This window comes from Pelophylax lessonae (assembly GCF_965119305.1).
Source record: "Pelophylax lessonae genome assembly, chromosome: 12".
In the NCBI taxonomy this organism is placed as follows: Eukaryota; Metazoa; Chordata; class Amphibia; order Anura; family Ranidae; genus Pelophylax; species Pelophylax lessonae.
The window spans coordinates 126,221,899-126,239,356 of NC_138779.1; the positions used below are offsets into that span (position 1 = coordinate 126,221,899).

Sequence of the window (17,458 nt, forward strand, 5' to 3'; positions counted from 1 at the left end):
GGATGGATGTAAATAGGGAGTTAGCATCGAGCGATAACCATAGGTATTGCCCCTCCCAGGTGTACGGTCTCAAAAGCTCCATGAGGTGGGCAGAATCCCGGATGTATGACGGGAGAGATTGGGCCAGGGGTTGTAGGAAGGTGTCTACATACTGGGAGAGGCCACTGGTAACGCTGTCTATAGAGGCGACTATGGGTCTGCCTGGGGGTGCAGTGGGATGTTTGTGTATTTTGGGTAAATGGTAGAAGTAGGGTGTTTTATAATAATCTCTCTTGAGAAAAGAGGTTTCCTTGGGATCAATGATGTGTTAGTGGCTGGCTGTAGTGATAAGTTGCTGGACCTCCACTTCGAAATATGGTAATGGATCTTTTGTTAATTTTTCATAAGTGTTTTTGTCAGAGAGTAGTCGGAGGGTCTCATCAATGTAGTCTGTTTTATTTTGAATGACTATATCTCCGCCTTTGTCGGCGGGCTTTATAGTGATGTCTGGGTTATAGATATAGATGGGCCTCTTGGCTGCATCTCTGATCAGTCTTCTCCTTGTATGAGCTGAATGTTTAGAGGGACGGCCAGGTCTTCGTAGATTTGCAGTGGTCTGATACTCCTTCCATTTCAATATTACTTACTTGCACAGTGCTCCTTGGGATGTTTAAAGCTTGGGAAATCTTTTTGTTTCCAAATCCGGCTTTAAACTTCTCCACAACAGTATCTCAGACCTGCCTGGTGTGTTCCTTGTTCTTCATGATGCTCTCTGCACTTTAAACGGACCTCTGAGACTATCACAGTGCAGGTGCATTTATACGGAGACTTAATTACACACAGGTGGATTCTATTTATCATCATTAGTCATTTAGGTCAACATTGGATCATTCAGAGATCCTCACTGAACTTCTGGAGAGAGTTTGCTGCACTGAAAGTAAAGGGGCAGAATAATTTTGCACGCCCAATTTTTCAGCTTTTTATTTGTTAAAAAAGTTTGAAATATCCAATAAATTTCGTTCCACTTCATGATTGTGTCCCACTTGTTGTTGATTCTTCACAAAAAATTACAGTTTTATATCTTTATGTTTGAAGCCTGAAATGTGGCAAAAGGTCGTAAAGTTCAAGGGGGCCGAATACTTTCGCAAGGCACTGTGTATATATATATATATACACACACACACACACACACACACACACACACACACATGTACATACACACACACACATGGCTTTTTTTCTCAGAAAATAGGTCCTGGAACTCCCCCCTTCTGTGTCACCCTTCGTCTCTGCCCCGCTACCCACTTCTGAGCACGGTCCCTACATTCAACCCCCTACCCATCTCCCAGTACTGCCCCTTTTAGAGAATACAGAACCATGTATCATTTTATGCTACTATGGAATTTCACATACCCCACCCTAGCAACAGTAGACTCCCTCCAACAACAATAGACCCACAAAATGACAACAGGCCTCTACCCAGCAACAATGGACCCCCCCACAGCAAAATAAGATCCCAGCAACAATAGACCCCCAGCAGCAACAACAGACTTCACAGCAGCCAACATCAATAGACCCTCCAACAACCAGCAAAAAACATCCTCCTCAACAGTAGATCCCTCCCAACAACAATTTACCGCAACAGCAACAGACTTATCCGGCAACAGTAGACCCCCACATAAAAATAGGTCCCCACCAGTGACAATAGATCCCCCAGCAGCCAGCATCAATAGACCTCCCAGCACAAAATAAAATAAAATACATTGAGTGCTGGAGGTGCTGGAGGTGCGGGGACTGCATTCCTCCACATTCCTGCTGAAAAAAAAGCGATATATATATATATATATATATATATATATATACTCACACACGCACACATATACACACACACACACACAGACAAACACTCTTATCAATAAATGTCAAAAGCATTTTAAGATGTATTTAAGTCTGAACGGTGTCAGTGGGGCAGTGGATGGTGTGAGAAGGGCAGAGCTTGGTGTCGGTAGGGCACTGGATGGTGTTTTTTTTTTTTTTTTTACAATTTGCATTTGTTTTATTATTTTTCACATTTTTTTTTTACCTCTGTTGCAGGGCTTTGGTGAAAAATCAGGGGTCTAGACCCCTGATGTCTCACTTTTGAGACAGAGAAAGGGACTGAGGACACAGATTCCCCAGTCCCTTTCTCTGCACCCTCAGCTACATTGGACAGTGAATGAATTTGCAGTGCTCTGTGCTAAGCAGCTTAGTAAACAAACAGTTACTATGCTTCCGTTATGAATGAACACAGTGAACTATTGGTACTGATCACTCACTGTGTTCATTCAAAAAGTTAAGAGACCAGTAAAGGACATCCTGTGCCTGCAGCAGCAGCTGCTGGGAGAGGAGAGGAGAGAAGGCGGCAGCATTTTTGGTGGGCATAGGTCGGGGGTGGGTAGCAGGTGGAATTTGCACCACACAGGGATGATTAGAGTGTGCCCAAGCACACCCCCTGCACTCCTACGATGTCATGCCCATATTGTGGGAACTCCCATGGAATAGCACATTGCTGTGTGGCAGACTGACAAATCACTGAATCTGGTGTATCAGTGTGCTGGGTAACAAATGTAATACTTGCTTCTCCTTACCAGAAGTCTATACAGGCATACCCCGCTTTAAGTACACTCACTTTAAGTACACTCGCGAGTAAGGACACAGCTTGTTCAGCTTGGCATGACACTACTCCCGGTTTTTAACATTGGCATCTATAGGAAATCTTGGTCAGCTTGACATGGCACTGCTCCCAAACCATGAATGACAGGGATACCAAACTTATGGAGCACCGAGAGGGGACCCAGGACTACAACATATCCTGTTTGTGGCTGGCCAGCTTGCCTAGGTAATCTACTATGTCATAGTCCTGGATCCCCTTAACATGCTCCCCAAGCTTGGTGTCCTTGTCCCATGGTTTGGGAGCAATGCCATGTCAAGCTGACCAAGATTTCCTATGGAGCTAGTGTATTTACATGCATTGAGAAATTAAAAAAGGTATTGCTTCACTGTAAGTACATTTTCGTTTTACATACATGCTCTGGTCCCATTGTGTACTTAAAAGTGGGGTATGCCTGTATTCATGCCAAGTTCATAGAGAAGTTGCTGACATTGGAACAACCATTTTTTTTCAATCCAGATTAGGTATGCCCTTTACAGCACATTTTCATTTATTTTTACAACATCCCAGTTGGCCTTGAATGGAAACCAGATAAATGCAGAATACATTTCCCAACAAAAACTGGTTGACCATAGCTTCCTAAATAGCATCTGCCAATCGTATGGTGGTGCATTTTTGGTTGCCAAATATTCATCTTCTTTTGGGTTTAAATTTTTCGTGTTATGACTTTTGCAGAATAAATAAAATAAAAGCCCAACTCCAGGAATTTTATAACGCTCACCCTTGCAGTGGGGGACTCCTCACACTACATGGGTTAAATGCGCATTATGTCCAAGGTGCACAGTGCTGGCTCCATAGGTTACACTTGTGCTGTATTTCCCTTCTATTCACACAATACAAGGGTTAAGCCATTCTAAATGGCAGAACATGTACAGTATCTCACAAAAGTGAGTACATCCCTCACATTTATGTAAATTTTTATTATATCTTTTCATGTGACAACACTGAAGAAATGGCACTTTGCTACAATGTAAAGTAGTGAGTATACAGCTTGTATAACAGTGTAAATTTGCTGTCCCCTCAAAATAACTCAACACACAGCCATTAATGTCTAAACCACTGGCAACAAAAGTGAGTACACCCCTAAGTGAAAATGTCCAAATTGGGCCCAAAGTGTCAATATTTTGTATGGCCACCATTATTTTCCATCACTGCTTTAACCCTCTTGGGCATGGAGTTCACCAGAGCTTCAAAGGATGCCACTGGAGTCCTCTTCCACTCTTCCATGATGACATCACAGAGCTGGTGGATGTTAGAGAGCTTGCCAGCCAATCATTTTCTAGGGAGCTGCCTTATCTTAAAATTCAGAATACCTCATATCAATGCCCAGCACTCCACCAATATTACTGTATCTCTGAAGATTACAACATGGAATAGTTTCATAATTATCCAATAAAGGGTACGTAACCTCCAAGACAAAACCCATTGCCCCCTTCTACTCCAATAAAGTCATTCTTTTGGTTGCTGTGTTCTTATGTCAGCTTTGGCAGAATCTAAATGTACCCCACAAATTCACATTCCTCTGATAATAGCACATGTAGAAAAAAAATATTTTGAATGCAGATTCTCCCCCATTTTATCCGAGTCCCCCATCATAGAGTCCACTCATCACATAACGAGCCCCACCTTTCCAATCAGAATCCCCTCATACATTAGAGACACCCCTGTATATGACAGCCCCATCATCACAGAGTTCCCCATCATGGACATCTTCTTATCAGAGTCCTACATTACAGCTTTAGCAGCATGACAGAGAGCTAGAGGCTTTCTACTGCGATGCACCTACATATTCTTGAAATTGGGTGGGGGGGCTGCAAGCCACCTGTTCTGAAACAGTGTTATGCATTGCCATAGTAAGAGAGGCCCAGCCATCAGCACTATAGTAATAAATTATGCCATGCATCTTGGACCTGGAGCTTGTACTGGTTGATAGGGTCGTGGCAGTCAGCCCGCCTGCACCATGGCAACGCATGAAGCTGATTTCGGGCACACTGCATCCTGTGTTTACAACACCCCAGGGGAACCCAAATGGCACCCAGGTTGAATCCAGTCATGGTAGGTGCCCTCGATGATGTTAGATGGGATGAAATGTATTGGGTGGAGCCATGTACACACTCTGCCACGCATGCACACCCAATTGTCGGCAATTTTTTTCACTGGAAGTAGCTCAGTCTGTTGGCATCTCCCACGCCTGTTTACATGCTTGTTTTTAAATGTTGGACATGTGAGTGTAACTGTTATTGCATATAGAAGCTTTACTATTTTACAATATCACACTATTTGGAGCATTTCTTCCATTTTATGTCCACTATGGCATTCTAATGAGAATTGTATTTTAAGCAAATACAGGGCTGCTATATTAAAGAAAGGGCACATAGACCGCTCTTGGGTCACATCTGTTCAGGTAAGCAGAACATTAGAGTGGATGGTGTCACCTTGGCTATCTTGAAGATCCACGGCTTTAGGGTTGCCACTTTTGCTTCTAGCCAAACCTGAAAACTTTAGAAGTGCACAGTATTTTAGTATTTAGCAAAGTTTGTAACAAACTTGGCACACCTTTGGGCACTCCAAAGAGAATAGTAATGTGAAGCACATAGTGCCCCCTCCCCCTCCTGTCAGGTCCTGTTCCGAGCCCCATTCCTGTCTATATAATGTGTCCTGGTTTTAGGTGGACTGAAATCTGGACACATGATTCAAAATCCGGACTGTCCGGGTGAATCCCAGGCGGGTGGCATCCCTACACGGCATGTGGGACTACAAATCTTCATTTCCTTTCTTTCTTTCTTTATTGGAAATTTCAGTTATCTTTGGTCACACATTTAGTTGTATGTACTATATAGAATTGATGTTTGTTTAAATCACAATTTATGTATTGGCTCACTTTACTAATGAATTTAGTATTTTATAGATTACAGTCACGGTGATCTGTATACCTGTTCTCAGTTCCAAAGCAAATCCCAAACTAAAAAGAACCAAGTGATTGGCTAAAATTGCACTTTTATTTATTTCAATTCAAGTGAAGAGCATGGTTTATTTGCTTAGTTCAATCTTGGGAAAAGAATTGTGGAATACGATTGGTCAAAGCAGAGGCAATGTTTACTTTTTCCTTAGCAATATTTAGTTCTGAGTCCTATAGGGTTACAAGATAGGAATAAAACACACAAAATAATTTTGGTTGTTTTTTTTTTTCTTAGAATGGTAGTATAGTGGTGCTAATTACCTGTGTACTAATTAGTTGAGCACCACAGTCTGGAAGACCAGTGGTTAATTACCGTGAAAGGCTAGAATTTGAGACAGAGGGCAGAGAGTCAGCAGCTATATTTATCCCATCTGTAACCTGAGCTGAGGATTCCTGGGGGAAGAGCAGATCTTGGGTCTGTGTTTGCTATACATACCCTTGCTTGACAGTTCATGGATCTAGGTATATGCACTGGCTTGTGGTCTTTCTCGTTGCCTTGATTTCTTCCGAAGACAAGTTAAATGGAATTAAGGAGTTTGAAATCTAACTGCGACCAGCTGCGTTCATAAAGAAGGTGAGGCCATATGTAACCAAACAGGACCTTGTAGTAACCTTATAGAATTCAGTAGCTTACTGTATATCATAGCATTGAATTTCTTCTGTACTGCTATACTTATAGATATAATACTGTGTGTTAATGTTGAAACATAACCTAAAAAAACAGTCACATTTTTTTGGGGTTGGGTAATGCTGTATCGTGAAGTTTAGCTAAATTAACCTGCTAACCCAGTTTAGAATAATTTATAATTCAAGCAGCTATTACGTTTCTGCAAAGGTGCCCAATTGTAGACGGAAAGTTGAGTCAGATCATACAGAAAAATCAGCAATTTTATGAACATACAGTTTTGTTTTTTTTATATCATGGAAACTCAGTTTTTGAGAACCACTAGCTTCTAGGTATGTACAGACATTACAGATCTGTAATGAGATTTGTACTCAATGCAAATTCCTTTTCTAGTTGGGTATTGGCCAACTGGCAAGACCATTTAAGATGTCAACAACCTAGGCATCGCTCTAGTATTGCACTGTGCCAGGGAGGCTGTCTACCTGTTGCGTGAAGACTTTTTTTTTTCTTTAGATGTGGTGGATAGAGTACATAAGACTCTTCTTCAAATTTTTATTGCTGTCTGTGTCCCCGCTGCAAAGATTCATCACTCAGCTTGTCCTGGTGACCACTGTCACGGGACATAAAGTAAGTCAAAATTCAGCAATTTTAAAGTGGTGGCCAGAACAATTGATGATCTTCCAATGAAAAATGTCTAAAATGGAAATTATCACTTTCAAATTATTTCCTGTTATGTCTTCAGGGGATGGAAAATTCCTGATGGAAAAATAAATTGATAGGGGCAAGGGGCTTATCCCTTTACTACTAATAAAGTTTTGGATTTATATTCACTTTAACCATTGATTTTTCCACTAAATAAATGTACTCACTCAATTCAAGTGTATGTAACATCCAAAACTTTTTTTTAACTTTTTGCTACAGTAGGGAAGAATTAGAACTTCTGTCAAGTTTTTATTTTTTGTATGAATTTCCTCTAATGCCTCATACACACGCAACGATTATCGGCCGACCGATCGTCCGACATTTGTCCAGAGTGGTGTTTTGTTGGTTGTAATGTGCCTAGACTGCACACGAATTTTCTCGGCCAACAAAAATCTACTTCAGAAGTGATGTCATGTGCTGGTTTACTTTCCGTGTGTTTTTTCTTCTCTGAGCATGCCCAGTCTTGCTCATCAGATTTTTGTCTGCCGAAATCTGTACTGAATGACGGAAAAATCGGCCGTTGTGTTGACGGCCAACAAAAATTTTATAGCCTGCACACCAGATTTTTTTCGGCCGAAAAGTCGGGAGTCGGTTGTCGGAAGCATCATACTAACAAGCCGAAAATCAGCCGATCGGACGTTGGCCGAAAATTCCCGACCAATAATCGATGCGTGTGTACGAGGCATAAGCAGTTTCACTCACTCTTTGTCCTGGTGACCATTGCCCATAGGACAGAAATTAATAGGAATCCACAGGAACACGTAAGAGAAATCTTCCTATGGTGGTGACCCCTATTTAAGAGGAAGTGATTTCCTCTTTCTGCTATATTTCTAGGACAGGAAGTGAAGGAAAATCTTCCAGATGGGACACCACAAAATATAAAGGACCGAAACCTGAACCCTTCCCAACTATATAAAATAAAATGACTTGGCTTTACATACACATTTGTAGACTATTCCCCTTCTTTTCTGGCAATGCATGTTAAATGAAAATCTGAGCATGGTTTATTATAATCCCAATTTGTTTAAGTATTTTTTATTTTTTTATTTATTGTATTATTCTTACATGCTGGAAAATCCTTTGTTGAGAAGAAAACACATACTATTGAAAGTATTCATATAAGCAGAATCCTGTTAAAATTACAGAAATTTTTCCTACATGTCGTTTTTAAGTGCATTTGGTGTGATGTTATAGTGTTCCGGATCACCAGCCAGCCAAATATGTAAAGCAAACACTATTTTATTACGTAAAACAGCCTGACAAAAAAAAAAACTTTCCTTCAGCATACCAAACAAAAACAGCCTACAACTCTGATATACAGAAAAGAAAAGTATGGCTTACTGCCAGTTTAAACCAATCCCACACAAGGGATTAAGGTTCCTGCCTGCTGCGGGTTGCAAAAAAAATGGCAATAGGGCCCAAAAGCCAAAGCGTCCATATCTCCCTCATAACTGTGTCCTGTTCAATGGGATTGTACACCCCATTAACACCCATCATACCATAAGAACATACCTAAAATATAAAATAAACACACAACAAGGATTGTGGAAGAGTTTAGGCCGCGGCCCCTTTATTGGGTTTAAAACAATTTAAATTATGAAATGAACTTTAACTTTTAATACCAAACAGAACCGCTGTTAACCATTAACAGACCAACATGCTTAGTCACTAAGACTCAAGCAGCAATATCTTATACCAACCAAATAACAGTTTACCAACCACTGTCCACCCACAAAGTGGGCGACATTACCCAAAAAGATTGACTTTCAATATCAAACAGAACTGTCGTTAATAACAGACTAGCATGCTTAGTCACTACAACTCAAGCAGCAATATCTTATACCAATAACAGCGTACCAACCACTGTCCACCCACAAAGTGGGCGACGTTACCCACATAAAGGTGGACCGCGACGAGGGGAAATAACAAAGGGGGAGGGAGGGTGGGAGAGCAGGTTAAAATATCCAGAAGGAAGGCTGAGGAGAATCCCAGCGGTGAGTCCAGCTGACAGACCTGAGGTAAATGCTGACTCCGCCCAGTGACAGGAGAGGATATAAGTAAAAGGTTACACTCATTGGCTAGATGTTTCCCGCCAAAAGATTTGTCACCAATACAGTGCTCAGCAGCTGAGGTAAATCTTCCTAGCAACAGCAGGCATCTTGTCACCTGAAACAGAAAACAAAAAGAACCAGCAAAGCAGCCATAGAGAGACCTGTACTTAATCAACATAGACCTCTATTAAAAGTAAAATTTATTTATAAAACAAATGGGTGTTAGGGATGACAATCCCATGGGGCCACTTCTCTATTTTATTCTTTCGTGGCCCTAACATTCTAAACCTCAGTCACCTGCTGACTGCTTACGCCCTTTTCAACCCTCTCTTGCAGGTGAGTTAACCCTTTCAAAGTATCCCTAATCTGGGTTGGAGGTTCTTTTTCACTCAAAATCTCTCTAAACTTTTGAATTCACATATTAGGACCTCTCAATCCTCGGAAAACTGTTAGGTATTCCCCTTTCTATTGGATTATTCTGAAACCCCTCACTCTGCATTGGTATGAACCCCTGAGTATTCCTTCTGTCTCTTGTTGTCCCCCCTGAAAGGGACCACAATCCAAATAGTGGGAAAACATGCCTGTCTTCCAGGAATTATCCCTGGTGTCCTTGATTTTCAGGTGTATTCATTAAAAAAAAAAAAGAAAATCGGTTGGAAAACCAATTGTGAATGTAATTACCCAAAGTTGTCCGCAGCTTTTCAACATCTCTACAAGTTCAAATGCCCCACTAGACAAACACAACCTGTGTTTCGAGCACAGCCATCTGTGTCATGAGAATAAAGCCTCATACACACGCACCGATTGTTGGCCGACCGATCGGCCGACCTTTGTCCAGTGTTGTTGTGTTGGTTGAAATGTGCTCTAGACTGCACACAAATTTTTTCGGCCAACAACCAACTTCAGAAGTGATGTCATGTGCCGGTTTACTTTCAGTGTGTTTTTTCTTCTCTGAGCATGCCCAGTCTCGCTCATCTGATTTTTGTCTGCCGAAATCTGTACTGACTGACGAACAATCGGCTGTTCTGTTGACGGCCAACAAAAATTTTATAGCATGCACACCAGATTTTGTTCGGCCGAAAAGTCGCAGTCGGTTGTCGGAAGCATCATAGTAACAAGCCGACAATCGGCCGATCGGACGTTGGCCGAAAATTCACGGCCAACAATCGGTGCGTGTGTACGAGGCATTAGTCAGTGTGACTTCTGGTGCGACTTTGAAGACATCTGTGTGGCTTCATGCAGGAACTACTTTTTCAAATCGATGCGGCACCACAAAGTTGGCTTTGCATCGATTTGAACGTGGCCATTGCCTACAATAGGGTGCGACTTGACAAGTTACTCCAATGTGAAAGAGGGCTTATAGTTAATGTTCCACATGAGGAATGATAGCACTGGTAATTCTGTGATAATGTTGTCAATTACAGTTGCAGGTCTCAGAAACAATCAAGAACCAAGTAACATGGTTCAAAATATGTCATTGTGCTCCTCTGCTTAGAACAGAGGAAGAGATACAGTGTTACAATGTTTAAAAAAATACAAAGTTAGGGCCCTTTCATACGGGCTTTCCGATCAGGTCCGCCTGTCAGTTTTTCAGGCCGACCTGATCCAACCTCTATGGAGTGGCGGATGTTAGCGTTGACATGCCCTCTGACTATCCGATCCTCTCTGTGAAATACAGACGGATGGAAATCCTATTTTCCATCTGTCTGGAGGATCAGATGGGATCGGATGAAAACGGACAAGTGGTGCATTTTCATCCGATCTCCCATAGAGGAGAGCAGGGATCTGACGGGTCTTTTTCTGCAAAAAGTATGCGGAGACGGACCTGTCATCCCGCTGAGCAAAACTTAAGCCCCGTACACACGCACAGATTGTTGGCCAACTGATCGGCCAACTTTTGTCCAGTGTTTATTGGTTGAAATGTGCTCTAGACTTGCACTGGACTTTTGTTGGCCAACAAAAACCAACTTCAGAAGTGATGTCATGTGATGGTTGACTTTCCCTGTGTTTTTTCTTCTCTGAAGCCCCGTACACACTTAACGATCGTCGGCCGAACGATCGGCCGTCTTTTGTCCCCGGGCTGTCGTGTCTGTTGAAAAGTTCAAAAGACTGCACAAGAATTTTGTCCGCCGACTACAGCCGACTGCAGAAGTGATGTCATGTGATGGTTCACTTTCCTTGTGTTTTTTCTTTTCTGAGCATGCCCAGTCTTGCAAATCTGCTGTCTGTCGGCCGAAATCTGTACTGACTGGCGAACAATCGGCCGTTCTGGTGTCGGCATACAAAAATTTTAATGCTTGCATGACAGATTCTGTTAGGCCGAAAGTGCGCTGTCGGCTGTCGGAAGCATCATACTAACAAGCCGAAAATCGGCCGATCTTTCGGCGGCCGAACATTTTCGGCCGACAATCGGTACGTGTGTACGGGCCTTGAGTATGCCCAGCTTTGCTCATCTGATTTTTGTCTGCCGAAATCTGTACTGACTGAGGAACAATCGGCCGTTTTTTGTTTGCCAACAAAATTTTTATAGCATGCACACCAGATTTTTTCCGGCCGAAAATTCGCAGTTGGTTGTCGGAAGCATCATACTAACAAGCCTACAATCGGCAGATCGGATGTTGGCCAACAATTTACGGCCAACAATCTGTGCGTGTGTACGGGGCTTAAGTCGGACAGCCCGTGTGAAAGGACCGTTAAAATCCAGTTTCCTCTCCCCCCCATTTCCCCTTAAGGCCCGTACACACGTACCGATCGTCGGCAGACAAGCGTCGGCCGACGAACGATCTGCCGATTGTACGCTTGTTAGTATGATGCCTCCGACAGCCATCAGCGCACATTCTGCCGACAAGAATCTGTCATGCAAGCATTAAAATTTTTGTATGCCGACACCAGAGCGGCCGATTGTTCGCCAGTCAGTACAGAATTCGGCCGACAGACAGCAGATTTGCAAGACTGGGCATGCTCAGAAAAGAAAAAACACAGGGAAAGTTAACCATTACATGACATCACTTCTGCAGTCGGCTGTAGTCGGCGGACAAAATTCTTGTGCTGTCTTTGCACTTTTCAACAGACACCGACAGCCCGGGGACAAAAGACGGCCGATCGTTCGCCGACGATCGGTACGTGTGTACGTGGCTTAAGGCCCCTTTCACACAGACTTTAGGATGAGATCTGACTGTGAGATCTTTAGACGGACCTGTCTGTTTACACCTACTTACAAGTCCAGGAAAAAAAGAAGGAATAAGGACTGTGTCCTTTCCAGTTTTCCAGACCTAAACATGACAGATTGAAAGCATTTGGCTTCCCATAGAGCTTACACGGGTCCGGGTGTCAAAAAACTGACATCTACCCCATTCAGCTTAGATTCAGCAGTGGATCTGCTCACAAACCCCCTGTTGATTAGAGGACCAGACCTGTATGAAAGAGGTAAAATAGCCATGGAGAGAGCTGCGCCCTTTATTCGATCTCTATAATAAACTCCCTTCCTACACTATGGAGCCCCTCTCCCTCTTTCTTTTCTGTTCACGGGTTTGGGGTTCCCAGCCTGACAGAGGAGGCAGCCTCGCTCAGCCTGTGGTAAGCTGATCACCAATTAGGAGTTGCTCACAGCCTCCAGATGAATCAAGCTGTCATTTGTATAGCTAGCAATTGTATTTTTTCTTTTATTGGTATTTGTTATGTACAGTGGGTACGGAAAGTATTCAGACCCCCTTAAATTTTTCACTCTTTGTTATATTGCAGCCATTTGCTAAAATCATTTAAGTTCATTCTTCTTCCTCATGAATGTACACATAGCACCCCATACTGACAGAAAAACACAGAATTGTTGACATTGTTGCAGATTTATTAAAAAAGAAAAACTGAAATATCACATGGTCCTAAGTATTCAGACCCTTTGCTGTGACACTCATATATTTAACTCAGGTGCTTTCCATTTCTTCTGATCATCCTTGAGATGGTTCTACACCTTCATTTGAGTCCAGCTGTGTTTGATTATACTGATTGGACTTGATTAGGAAAGCCACACGCCTGTCTATATAAGACCTTCCAGATCACAATGCATGTCAGAGCAAATGAGAATCATGAGGTCAAAGGAACTGCCTGAAGAGCTCAGAGACAGAATTGTGGCAAGGCACAGATCTGGCCAAGGTTACAAAAAGATTTCTGCTGCACTTAAGGTTCCTAAGAGCACAGTGGCCTCCATAATCCTCAAATGGAAGACGTTTGGGACGACCAGAACCCTTCCTAGAGCTGGCCGTCCGGCCAAACTGAGCTATCGGGGGAGAAGAGCCTTGGTGAGAGAGGTAAAGAAGAACCCAAAGATCACTGTGGCTGAGCTCCAGAGATGCAGTCAGGAGATGGGAGAAAGTTGTAGAAAGTCAACTATCACTGCAGCCCTCCACCAGTCGGGGCTTTATGGCAGAGTGGCCCGACGGAAGCCTCTCCTCAGTGTAAGACACATGAAAGCCCGCATGGAGTTTGCTAAAAAAACACCTGAAGGACTCCAAGATGGTGAGAAATAAGATTCTCTGGTCTGATGAGACCAAAATAGAACTTTTTGGCCTTAATTCTAAGCGGTATGTGTGGAGAAAACCAGGCACTGCTCATCACCTGTCCAATACAGTCCCAACAGTGAAGCATGGTGGTGGCAGCATCATGCTGTGGGGGTGTTTTTCAGCTGCAGGGACAGGACGACTGGTTGCAATCGAGGGAAAGATGAATGCGGCCAAGTACAGGGATATCCTGGACAAAAACCTTCTCCAGAGTGCTCTGGACCTCAGACTGGGCCGAAGGTTTACCTTCCAACAAGACAATGACCCTAAGCACACAGCTAAAATAACGAAGGAGTGGCTTCACAACAACTCCGTGACTGTTCTTGAATGGTCCAGCCAGAGCCCTGACTTAAACCCAATTGAGCATCTCTGGAGAGACCTAAAAATGGCTGTCCACCAACGTTTACCATCCAACCTGACAGAACTGGAGCGCATCTGCAAGGAGGAATGGCAGAGGATCCCCAAATCCAGGTGTGAAAGACTTGTTGCATCTTTCCCAAAAAGACTCCTGGCTGTATTAGATCAAAAGGGGGCTTCTACTAAATACTGAGCAAAGGGTCTGAATACTTAGGACCATGTGATATGTCAGTTTTTCATTTTTAATAAATCTGCAACAATGTCAACAATTCTGTGTTTTTCTGTCAGTATGGGGTGCTATGTGTACATTCATGAGGAAGAAGAATGAACTTAAATTATTTTAGCAAATGGCTGCAATATAACAAAGAGTGAAAAATTTAAGGGGGTCTGAATACTTTCCGTACCCACTGTATATAAACAGATGCTCTGTTTCCAGCAAGCTGCTACACATCAACTCTCAGCCCCCGTTCACACCCGTGCGACTTGTCATGTGATTTGACAGTTCCAAATCGCATAACGAGTCGCACCTCGTTGCCAGCAATGGAACCGTTCATATTGCCGCGACTCATGTCACAGCGATTATGAAAAAGGTTCCTGCACTACTTTTTACCGATTTTCATTAGGACTTGCATAGACTTTTGTTAAGTCATAAGCTGCAATGAAATCGGAAGTGTAAATTGTACTGATGTGCAGCTTTGAAATCATGTTGAAGTAGCGCGAAAGAGCCTTTCGATTTTTTTTTTTTCCTTAGCAGGTAGAATTTGAGTTGCAACATGCATTTTGTTACACGTTAACGTACGTTGCATTAAGGCAGCCCATTCAACATGAATGGGCCACCAACGCCGCCTAATGTGTTTTAAACAAGCACATGACTTTTTTTAATGCTAAGCATCACTGCACATGGCAATGCGCTACAACACTGGTGCACTTCCTTCATTCCTAAAATGAATGACATTCTAACATAGGGCCATCAATAATATTGATTGGGCCCTCCCAAATCCACTTCACTATTTTCAGGCAGTGCGGGCTCAAGGGGCAGCTGCTTTAGGCCCCACAGTAATGATTGGGTTTGGGGCAGCTGTCCCTTTTGCCCTGCGGTAAAGACGGCCCTGCTGTAACACGTTCCATATATTACAGTGTTACATGCACGTGTTACCACAATGCAAATGTCTAAATTTCATATTTAGGTAATAATGTACACTTTGTGCTATATTTATAATATGTATTACATATTATTATTTTAGGTCCCCGCCAATGAAATTTTAGGCCAAAGGTTTGTTTATTGGACAAGCCAACAACTTCTGTCAAACATGAACAGCCATACACAGACTGAAATTTGTTCGGTCTCTGCTGAACCAGCCACATTTCTATCTATATCCAGCTTAAACCTATTCAAGGAAACGTGATGGCCTACCACCTCTTCTATTGATTAGGAGTAGACACATCATTAGTATAGTCTGTGCAGCAGCATGAGGACCTTTATAGGACTTCAGGACCTGTGCATGACTCACTTTTATCCCTCTGTCGATCAATACACAGTCAATAAGTGTTTTTATCTGGCTTGTAGTCAGTGGCAGCCTGTCCATTAGGAGCGCTGGTGCACCGATTTCCACCCCCCCTTCCATCCATGCGTCTGGCCCCCTAATCTACATGCGGAGCATCAGACGCATGGATTACGGTTGTTTTTTCTTTGTTGACGCATGTGATTAGAGCCCGAGGCTCTAATGGGCTTCAAAAAAGGCTGTGTTCCGCACATTCATGTCCATCTCCGGGGGAGTGTCGTTTAGTTTGCCACCCTCAAATTTGCATTGTGTATAAAGGCTGTTTGATCCTGTCTCTCTGATCCTCCTCTTCTTCCACTGTCTCCAAAAACACCTGATATTTAAAGAGCTAGGACAGGCTTAACATGCTCAGTTTGGTGTGTATTGCTAGAGAGTTTTTTTTTTTTCTCTTGGGAGAGTGCATGTGATCAGCACAGGGCCAATCAGCACTGTCAAGACAGAGGGTCAGGAGAGAATGAAAACTCCTCCTACAAGCTTTATTAGGAACTGATAGAAGTCACAAGGCTTCTATATACTGCTGAAGACAAAAAGTATTTAGCAGTTTAAATTTACTAAAATAATGTCATTTCTATGTTCTGTGTACTGTGGGAGACCAGATATAGTGAATGCAGGCTCCTGGGTTTAGTAACACATTACCCACTTCAGCCCCAGAAGGTTTTACCCTCCTAATGACTAGGCCATTTTTGCGATACGACACTGTGGTCCATTAACTGACAATTGCGCAGACATGCAACACTGTACCCAAATGTATATCCTTTTTTTTTTTTTTTTTTTCACACAAATGGAGCTTTCTTTTGGTGGTATTTGGTCATGTCTGCGGTTTTTATTTTTTGCTCTATAAACAAACAAAAAAAAAAAAAAAAAAAAAACACCCGTTTTGAAAAAAAACAAAAAACAATATATTTTACTTTATGCTATAAAACATACCTAATAACATTTTAAAAATCGAATTTATTTATCAATTTATGCCAATATGTGTTCTGCTACATATTTTTGGTAAAAAAAAAAAAAAATAATAATAAGTGTATACTAATTGGTTTGTGCAAAAGTTATTGCGTATACAAACTATGGGATAGATTTATGGAATTTTTTTTTTTTTTTTACCAGTAATGGCGGAGATCAGTGATTTTTAATGGGACTGCAACATTGCGGCGGACAGATCTAACACTAAGTGGCACTTTTTGGAGACCAGTGACACCAATACAGTAATCAGTGCTAAAAAAAATGCACTGTCCCTGTACTAATTTCACTGGCAGGGAAGTGGTTTAACATCAGGGGCGATCAAAGGGTTAAGTGTGCTCCTAGGGAGTACTTTCTAACTGTGTGGGGGGATGGGGGGTGTCCTAACTGTAGGAAGACAGATTGTGTTTCTGCTTAGCAAAAAAATACAAGACCACCATCTTCCTCTCTGACAGACTGCCGTTCTGCCTCTCCTCCATACTATCTGTGGGTCCCGGTGGACATCGCCAGGGGAGGACTGGGAAGGGGGGCAGGGGGGCAATTGCCCCCCGGGCCGCTCTGATACCAGGTAAAAACGCTGGATTCATGTAGGGGCCAGACACTGTATACAGCTGCTGGTTGCCGCTACACAATGTTATATTTGCAGAGCTGCAGCGGAGCGGTAGGAGTATGCAGAGTACGCTCCTGCATTTGGCCGGCACAATACTAACAGTCACTTCCCTGTCAGGCAGAGTGATCTCCACCCGACAGGAGCTTCCTAGGCCCCGCCTGGCGTAATGTCATGTATTTTTGTTAAACCTCCTTTGTTGCTATTAACATTAAATTAAGTTACCACATTGCATCATGTTTGTCTAATGCCTCGTACACACTTATCGATTATTGGCCAGGAATTTTCGGCCAACGTCCGATCGGCCGATTTTCGGCTTGTTAGTATGATGCTTCCGACAACCGACTCCGACTTTTCGGCCGAAAAAAATCTGGTGTGCAGGCTATAAAATTT

At 42.7% G+C, this 17,458-nt stretch overlaps 1 protein-coding gene across 1 annotated transcript in view; it reads left to right on the top strand.

The window, feature by feature from the left end:
- The first annotated feature begins 6,075 nt into the window (after window positions 1-6,075).
- USP2 (ubiquitin specific peptidase 2) overlaps window positions 6,076-17,458 on the top strand; it is a 192,394-nt gene continuing 181,011 nt past the window's right edge. The window contains exon 1 of the mRNA XM_082274547.1: window positions 6,076-6,222. The gene's annotated coding sequence lies outside the window, so the exon portion shown is untranslated. The remainder of the gene's footprint in view (window positions 6,223-17,458) is intronic.